Below are 8,988 nucleotides of genomic sequence, written 5' to 3'. Positions count from 1 at the left end.
GGAAGATTGTAGTGTCCCAGAATTTTCAAAGCTATTTAAATAGATTATTTTGATAATGATATTATTTTAATATCCATTGTAGCTAAGGATTTTAATTCTTGGGAAATTTATGAGAGTGGTAATTAGAGAATGGTAATTGGTGAAATAGTATAGGGTTGGTGAAATAGTATAGGGTTGGTGAAATAGTAAAATGAGGGTATAATTGTAAATTGAAGATAGAATGAGGGTATAATTGTAAATTGAAGATAGAATAGTATAGGGTTGGTGAAATAGTATAGGGTTGGTGAAATAGTAAAATGAGGGTATAATTGTAAATTGAAGATAGAATGAGGGTATAATTGTAAATTGAAGATAGAATGAGGGTATAATTGTAAATTGAAGGTAGAATAGTATAGGGTTGGTGAAATAGTATAGGGTTGGTGAAATAGTATAGGGTTGGTGGAATAGTAAAATGAGGGTATAATTGTAAATTGACGGTAGAATAGTGTTTGATTTTCTCCTATAAATAGAGCTCTTCTCCTTCACAATTTTCACCACTCATCTCCTCTCCCATCTCTTGCATATATTCTTCCTTCTTCCACTTTTTACTCGGTCTTTCTTCTTTCTAAGAGTGTTTACTCAGAACAGAGAGAGAAAGGGCGAGACCAAGCGCTACAAGAAAGAAAGAACACAAGAGATAGCGGACTTTAGAAATTAGTTTCAAAAGTTATACTAGTGGTGTTAGTCATATTGGAGCAACTAGATTCCTTCATACCACTTCTAGCTTCAGTCTAGAGGTAAGTAAATTCACTACCCCTTCTAAAGTTACTTCATGTCATGCTATTTATTCATTCTTTAGTAAATTGTAAATGATTATTTTATTTACGTATTATGAAGTTATGTTGCATGCATGAAGGATTTCTAAAAGAATTATTTAGAAAGTTTATATATTTCTTTAAAGGCTTTTTAAGCACAACAAGTTTATATTTGGAAAAGTTTCCATTTTAAGAAAAGAAAGTTGAGAAATGATGATGATTATAAGAAAGAAAAATGATGATAAACCCTCCTACATGTTGCCCTAAGATGCATCAAAAGAAGTACAAAGAAAAGTACAAGAGATGAGATAAATGTTTATGAAATGAGGGCACATGTATGGAGGAGAGTATTTTTTGGCCCCAAGATAAGATAAGATGAGAGTTCGGTACCGATACTCGGATGGAGGCGAAACCACTGAAGGAGGCTATGCCAGAAGGTGGTATTCCATCAACTAGACCGTTGAGTGCACCAAGAAAGAGTTAATTGACGGTCGGGCATGGCTGTGGCCACAGTTCAGTGCCATGGTCACAGGACCCGCAACCCTCGTGCACAGGGGTAATAGTGTACATGGGCCTTATTATGAGAAAATGATACTATATTTTCAACAATGATATGCTATGATGATTTACAGAGATTATTTATAATAATGCATTATGATGATGATTTATAAAGATGATTTACAACGATGATCTATTACTAGATGTAATAGTATGTATATGTTACGGGAGATGCAAGCGTACATACAGATATTATTATGGCTAGAATTATATTTATTTGCGAAAATGATTTTCAAAACTGAGAACAAGGAGTAAAACTATTTATGGTTATGGATTTTACTTGCTGGGCCCCCTTTGGGCTCATTCAGTTTTATTTCTTGTTTTCAGGTAGAAATGATGCTGGAATAGGAGGCCGGAATGGGGTGGGAATAATTATTAATTTTCAAAGTCTTTTCATATAAGTTATTGTAATGATATGATATTCCGCAACTAAAGTTTAATGTTTTCTAATTTCGCTTGTATTAAAATCTCTTGAATAATGTTTTATACATTTTTCGTATCCTTTAAAATCAAGTACTCTGATAGACCTTATAGATCTTTGCAAGAACTTTTGTTGTAAAAGAAGAAAAGTGGCAAACTCAGCCTTAACGGGCTGGGGATGTTACAATTTTGGTATCAGAGCAAAGGTTATAAGGTTCTGGCATTTTTTTTTTATTGAATAAAAAAAAAAAAATAAAAAAAAAAAAAAAATTTGGGGGGGTTAATGAGAAGCCACATTCCGGCCAAATAGAGTATGTGTTTTTGAGTGGTCTCTAATATATGATGCATGAGCATTTTCTAATGGTTAATTTTTTTTGTTAAAAATCATCTTAGTGTGATTAATCTGGAGGATTTTATTATTGTGATCAATGACGAAGATGAATTTTTATTTTATAGATAGGTTGTGATCTATAGTATCTGCCTATTTAGATTTGCGGCAGTTTTCTAGAGTATCGATTGATAAGGGTATATTTTAAGGTGTCTCGAGGATTTAGAAAAGATTATTGATCATGATTTCAAAATCGTATGATGATTTTATAGATTTAGGTTGCGAGCTAATTTGTGAAATTAATTTGGTGACAAAATGGTTTTATTGATTTAGGTTGTGAGACAAATTGTGTGAGTGACTTGGTAACAAATTGTCTTATGGAGGTCGGTGGTGAAATGATTCTTGAACTGAATTAATGATATAATAGTTTATATGAGTTTTTGGTAATGGCTAAGGTTTGGTCGATGACAATAATGATACTATGATTGATGTTATAATATATGGATTGATGAATAAGGATTACGTAATGGCATGAAGTGAATGCCTAAGTATTGCAGGGATAAATGCAAATAAGGTATACCCTAGAATCTATAAGATATTTTGAGATATAAAGTTGTGGTTTAAGGATTTTGATATTTTCAAATGATTGTGATGACTTTAAGGTACAATTCACGAAATCTTTGAGGTGATTCTTAGAATTTAAGGTATTAGGTTTTCTATAATTGAGGTAAATTATATTGAAGTGATGCTTAAAGTTTTGAGGATGAATTAGTGCTCCTAGGTTGTGGATAATATTTAAATTTTGAGGCATTAGTGGATATGAAATTATGAGAAATTTTATTTACATGCCAAAGCTTTTGATATAATTTTCTTTTACTAAGTAAGGATAATGAATTATTATTCTTGAGGTAAATTGAAGCATAAAGGTAAGAGTTGAAAGACAATATAATATAGTGACATGATCTAAATTTCTCTTATAAGATATATGTTCAATGATATTAAAGTATTTTAGAGGTTGATAACATGTGATGGTGCATACTTAGATGTTTTATTGAGTGATTAACTTGTTAAACAGATTGTTTATTTAAATGAAGTTATTATAATGACATGATGATTATATAATGAATATTGAATGAGTACTAAATGATTACGAAAAGAAATGTTTGGAGAACAAGCTCCTTATAATATTACATACCATTGTCCATAAAAAAAAAAAATAAAAAAAAAAAAAGAAATTTGTTGCATAAAGAGACATGTGGTAATGATGAGCGGATGATTCTTCAGAGCTGCTCCAGGAAGATTATTTCTGCATAGAGAAAACCTAGTATGAGCAGAATCGTATATATTTATATAATTGAATTATCAAAGAGAATATTTATTTCTAATGAGGTACCTGACTAGAGCGTGTGTGGAGAGACTTGCAACACCCCTGAACATCGACCCGGAGTTTTTCGTTCTGTCGCTGGAGACGTTCGGTATTCTTCTCCATTTCTAGCATCTTTGGTCCCAAGTATTCTGCGTAAGATAACATCATCTTTTTCAGCTGAGTATTCTCCTGCTTCAAATCCACGTGTTTTCGTTTGTAGTATTTGAGCAGTCGCTGTAAGACCTCGATTTGGTTTCTTGAGACTTTCAGCTCAACATTTCTGGCACTCAAACGTTGTGCCATGTCAGAAACTGAAGCAGCACCTTGGATACTGAATGCCAATGAGTTATTAATAGCATCAGTATCCGACCTATCAGCTAAGAACGTTTGATCCCGTGGAATTACGAAACCTTTTGCCACTGCTACAGCAGTAGAATCATGGAGCATGACAGAATCGTGAATAGTGATAGGACGATTGTCAAAGACAAAAGTTGGCTGCCATACATTAGGATATGCAGCAGGTTCATTAGGGTGTGAAATAGGTACGACGGGATGTATAGCAGGCACTTCAGGGGGAACAACAGGCACATCCGGTTGCACGTCAGGCATAACAATGGGTTGTGCTGCAGGAGCAACATTCAAATCGAAGTTGTTAACGGATGATGATGATGCTCCCATATTTAGGAGAGTAAGGAAAAATAGTTGAGAATACGAAGAAATTGGGAGAGATGAAGTACTGAGAAGAGACTAAGCGTTAGGAACTGAAGGAATTTTTGTGAAGTTTCTGGAAGCAGCAGACGAGTAGCCTTAAAGAAAATTTTTTTTTTCACTTCAAGCGAAATGAACAGTAAACGACAAAGCGTTAGGCGACCTCGGGCCGCGATGGAAACTTTGTCAAAAGATCCCGTGAAAGTAGGATCTTGTCTCCTGTCATAATTCGACTGAGCTCATTTTTCAAACCCACTGTTCAATCAACGACTTCGGATACCATGCGTGGGCAACTGAATGAAATGTCATGCCAACGCCCACCACGCGCTCGTTCGTTATCCAGAAACCCTTCATATAAATTCACACCTCTTTCTCCATTGCAACGCATGCCTTCTGATCATACCCCTTCACCTGAAATCTTCTGCTAATAGCCTTCCATACAATGAAAGCTCGACTGTTCTCCTAGTTGAGCGTATCCTCAAGAGAAAAATGCAGCATCACAACATGATTCACAAACCCAACACCTTATACTCTCAGTGGTAAACCATTGAAGCAAGATTATCGTTGATCATGTCCTGATGAAGCAAGATTATCCTTGATCATGCTTCTCAGGCTAAATATCTCTCTTCTCTTCAAGTATCCATACATGACAGAAGAGAGAGAGCATCCGATGTGGGTATTCTGAAAGTCTCGGAAAGTGCTCACATGCAAATCATGTCCTGAAATGCTTTTCAAATCTTCATTTCTAGAAAGCAACAGGACTATCTTTCTCTCTTTCTCTTCTTGACCTTGCAAGACCCAAGAGAGAAAGATTTTAGCATGTGTACTTTGGAACATCCAGCTTGGAAACTTACCCATATCCTACTTTGCTTGCTTATCAATTTCATCTCTAGAACGCAGCAAGCACAATATGTATTAGTCAAGAATGGATGAGAATCTTACATTTGATGTAATCGTGTATTTCGTTTGAGTTGAAATCATAATTACGAGTTTCTATTGTTGAGTTATGATTTATCAAGTAAAGATGTAGTACTGAAAGATTTTCGCTGATATTGTAGCATCAACACAAAAGTTGGGATGAGAAAATAGAAACGGTTGTGTATTTAGAATGAATCGAATTATGATGTCACTTCTGAGGTATATTCATGTAATGATGTTTTTGGAAAATATAAACTGTAGAATGTTGGTGCTATTTACTTTTACAGGTTTATGATGGTGAGAAGTTAATAATTATTAGAACATCATATTAAAATTTCGTATGCATGATTTGGAATACTGAGATACTAAAGAGAATATAGGCAGGAATGATTTTTACACCTTTTTGATAAATTGATTAAATTAGATCGAGAAAATTATTGCAGGCTTGAAATGAGGACTATGATGTTTGGAGGTATAAACTATTGATCACATGATTTATTAATTTGATGTTTAAACCTTGATTGTAGACTGCTGATGAATAACTCGATTGTTGTTATTGAGGTTGGAAAGAAACAATGGAAAAGATTTTGAGGTAAGATTTTAGTGTGAACTGATGAATGATTGCAGAAATCGAGACTTTAGACTGTGAATAAGATTTACTCCTAGTAGAAGGAGATAAAATTTCAATATGATAAAAGAGAGTAGGCTTTGATGAAGGATTGAAAGGATTATTTAAATCTGAATCCCTCAACTTGAAGATTGGACGATAATATTATAGGTTTTAATTTCGAGGACGAAATTCTAATAAGGAGGGAAGATTGTAGTGTCCCATAATTTTCAAAGCTATTTAAATAGATTATTTTGATAATGATGTTATTTTAATATCCATTGTAGCTAAGGATTTTAATTCTTGGGAAATTTATGAGAGTGGTAATTAGAGAATGGTAATTGGTGAAATAATAGGATAGTAAATATGTAGCACCCCAGATTTTTAAAGTCTTATTTTAGAGATATTAAATTGATGCTATGATTAATTAATATTCATATTAGGTAATGGCATTTACTTTGAGGTTGAGATATTTATTGATGATATTAGGTAATAATATTTATTCTTAAGGAACTTATTAGATCTTATGAATATTATTGGAATGAATATTGATTTGAGGTTATTATATCATGATGATGATTTTATATTTATTATTTTATTAGGAGATTTAAGAGATATGATAATTGATGATTGATTGGTATAATTTGAAGTATGATTGTAATAATTGGTGAAATAATAGGATAGTAAATGGTAGGTATAAGGATGGTAGAACAAGAAGGTAGAATAGTATAGGGTTGGTGAAATAGTATAGGGTTGGTGGAATAGTATAGGGTTGGTGAAATAGTAAAATGATGGTATAATTGTAAATTGACGGTAGAATAGTGTTTGATTTTCTCCTATAAATAGAGCTCTTCTCCTTCAGAATTTTCACCACTCATCTCCTCTCCCATCTCTTGCATATATTCTTCCTTCTTCCGCTTTTTACTCGGTCTTTCTTCTTTCTAAGAGTGTTTACTCAGAACAGAGAGAGAAATTGCGAGACCAAGCGCTACAAGAAAGAAAGAACACAAGAGATAGCGGACTTTAGAAATTAGTTTCAAAAGATATACTAGTGGTGTTAGTCATATTGGAGCAACTAGATTCCTTCATACCACTTCTAGCTTCAGTCTAGAGGTAAGTAAATTCACTACCCCTTCTAAAATTACTTCATGTCATGCTATTTATTCATTCTTTAGTAAATTGTAAATGATTATTCTATTTATGTATTATGAAGTTATGTTGCATGCATGAAGGATTTCTAAAAGAATTATCTAGAAAGTTTCTATTTGTTTAAATGCTTTCTAAGCACAACAAGTTTATATTTGGAAAAGTTTCCATTTTAAGAAAAGAAAGTTGAGAAATGATGATGATTATAAGAAAGAAAAATGATGATAAACCCTACTACATGTTGCCCTAAGATGCATCAAAAGAAGTACAAAGAAAAGTACAAGAGATGAGATAAATGTTTATGAAATGAGGGCACATGTATGGAGGAGAGTATTTTTGGCCCTAAGATAAGTAAAGATGAGAGTTCGGTACCGATACTCGGATGGAGGCGAAACCACTGAAGGAGGCTATGCCAGAAGGTGGTATTCCATCAACTAGACCGTTGAGTGCACCAAGAAAGAGTTAATTGACGGTCGGGCATGGCTGTGGCCACAATTCAGTGCCATGGTCACAAGGACCCGCAACCCTCGTGCACAGGGGTAATAGTGTACATGGGCCTTATTATGAGAAAATGATACTATATTTTCAACGAAGATATGCTAAGATGATTTACAAAGATTATTTATAATGATGCATTATGATGATAATTTATAAAGATGATTTACAACGATGATCTATTACTAGATGTAATAGTATGTATATGTTACGGGAGATGCAACCGTACATACAGATATTATTATGGCTAGAATTATATTTATTTGCGAAAATGATTTTCAAAACTGAGAACAAGGAGTAAAACCATTTATGGTCGTGGATGTTACTTGCTGGGCCCCCTTTGGGCTCATTCAGTTTTATTTCTTGTTTTCAGGTAGAAAGGATGCTGGAATAGGAGGCCGGAATGGGGTGGGAATAATTATTAATTTTCAAAGTCTTTTCATATAAGTTATTGTAATGATATGATATTCCGCAACTAAAGTTTAATGTTTTCTAATTTCACTTGTAATAAAAATCTCTTGAATAATGTTTTATACATTTTTCGTATCCTTTAAAATCAAGTACTCTGATAGACCTTATAGATCTTTGCAAGAACTTTTGTTGTAAAAGAAGAAAAGTGGCAAACTCAGCCTTAACGGGCTGGGGATGTTACAAAAGGTATGTAAGGCTGTGTTGGGTTTTTTTAATGGAGGAGTTTTTGATCCTGAGTTAAACAACACATTTTTTACCCTTATTCCCAAAAAGAAAAAACCTAGCAATGTCACCGAATATTGAACTATAAGCCTCTGTAATGTGTTTTATAAAATTATTGCTAAAGCATTGGCAAATAGGCTCAAAAAGGTATTAGCCCACATCATCTCCCCAATTCAAAGTGCGTTCATTCCAGGATGCCTTATCACGGTCAATATTTTGGTTGCATTTAAGGCTCTTCACACCATGAATGGGCGAAAAATCATGGCACTTAAACTGGATATGAGCAAGGCGTATGATCGGGTAGAATTGAGTTTTTTTGGAGGGGATTATGCGTCAAATGAGATTTGCACCTAGATGGATTGAATTGGCTATGACATGTGTTCGTACGGTTCTCTTATTCAGTCTTAATTAACGGACAACCGAATGGGCGTATCATCCCCACTAGAGTACTTTGCCAAGGTGACCCCCTTTCACCTTATTTTTTCATCATGTGTGCAGGTCTTAGCAATTTACTACGAAAGGCCAAAATAAAAAAGGTGATTACGGGGCTTCCTATCACTCGGGGAGGGATGCGGCTAAGCCACATTTTCTTTGCCGATGACAACTTATTGTTTTGTAGGGCAACCACTGGGGAGTGGACTAAAATGCAGGAGATCCTTGATATCTATGAGAGAGCCTCGGGACAAAGGTTGAATAGAGAGAAGACGTCATTATTCTTCAGCAAAATACCAACCTTCAAACCCAAAATATCCTCAAGTCCATGGTTGGAGTGAACTGTACATAGTCCTATGACAAATATCATGAGCTTCCACCTTAATTGGTAGCTCTAAAGTCCGCTTCTTTAAGAATATGGAGGGGAGGATTTGGGATTGATTTAATGGATGGAAGGAGCAGTTTTTATCTTAGGCAGGGATGGAAGTTACTCAAAGCGGTCATTCAAGCCATCACCACTTAT

This window comes from Corylus avellana, chromosome ca2, assembly GCF_901000735.1.
Source record: "Corylus avellana chromosome ca2, CavTom2PMs-1.0".
Classification (NCBI taxonomy): domain Eukaryota; kingdom Viridiplantae; phylum Streptophyta; class Magnoliopsida; order Fagales; family Betulaceae; genus Corylus; species Corylus avellana.
This window is presented reverse-complemented; position numbering follows the sequence as displayed.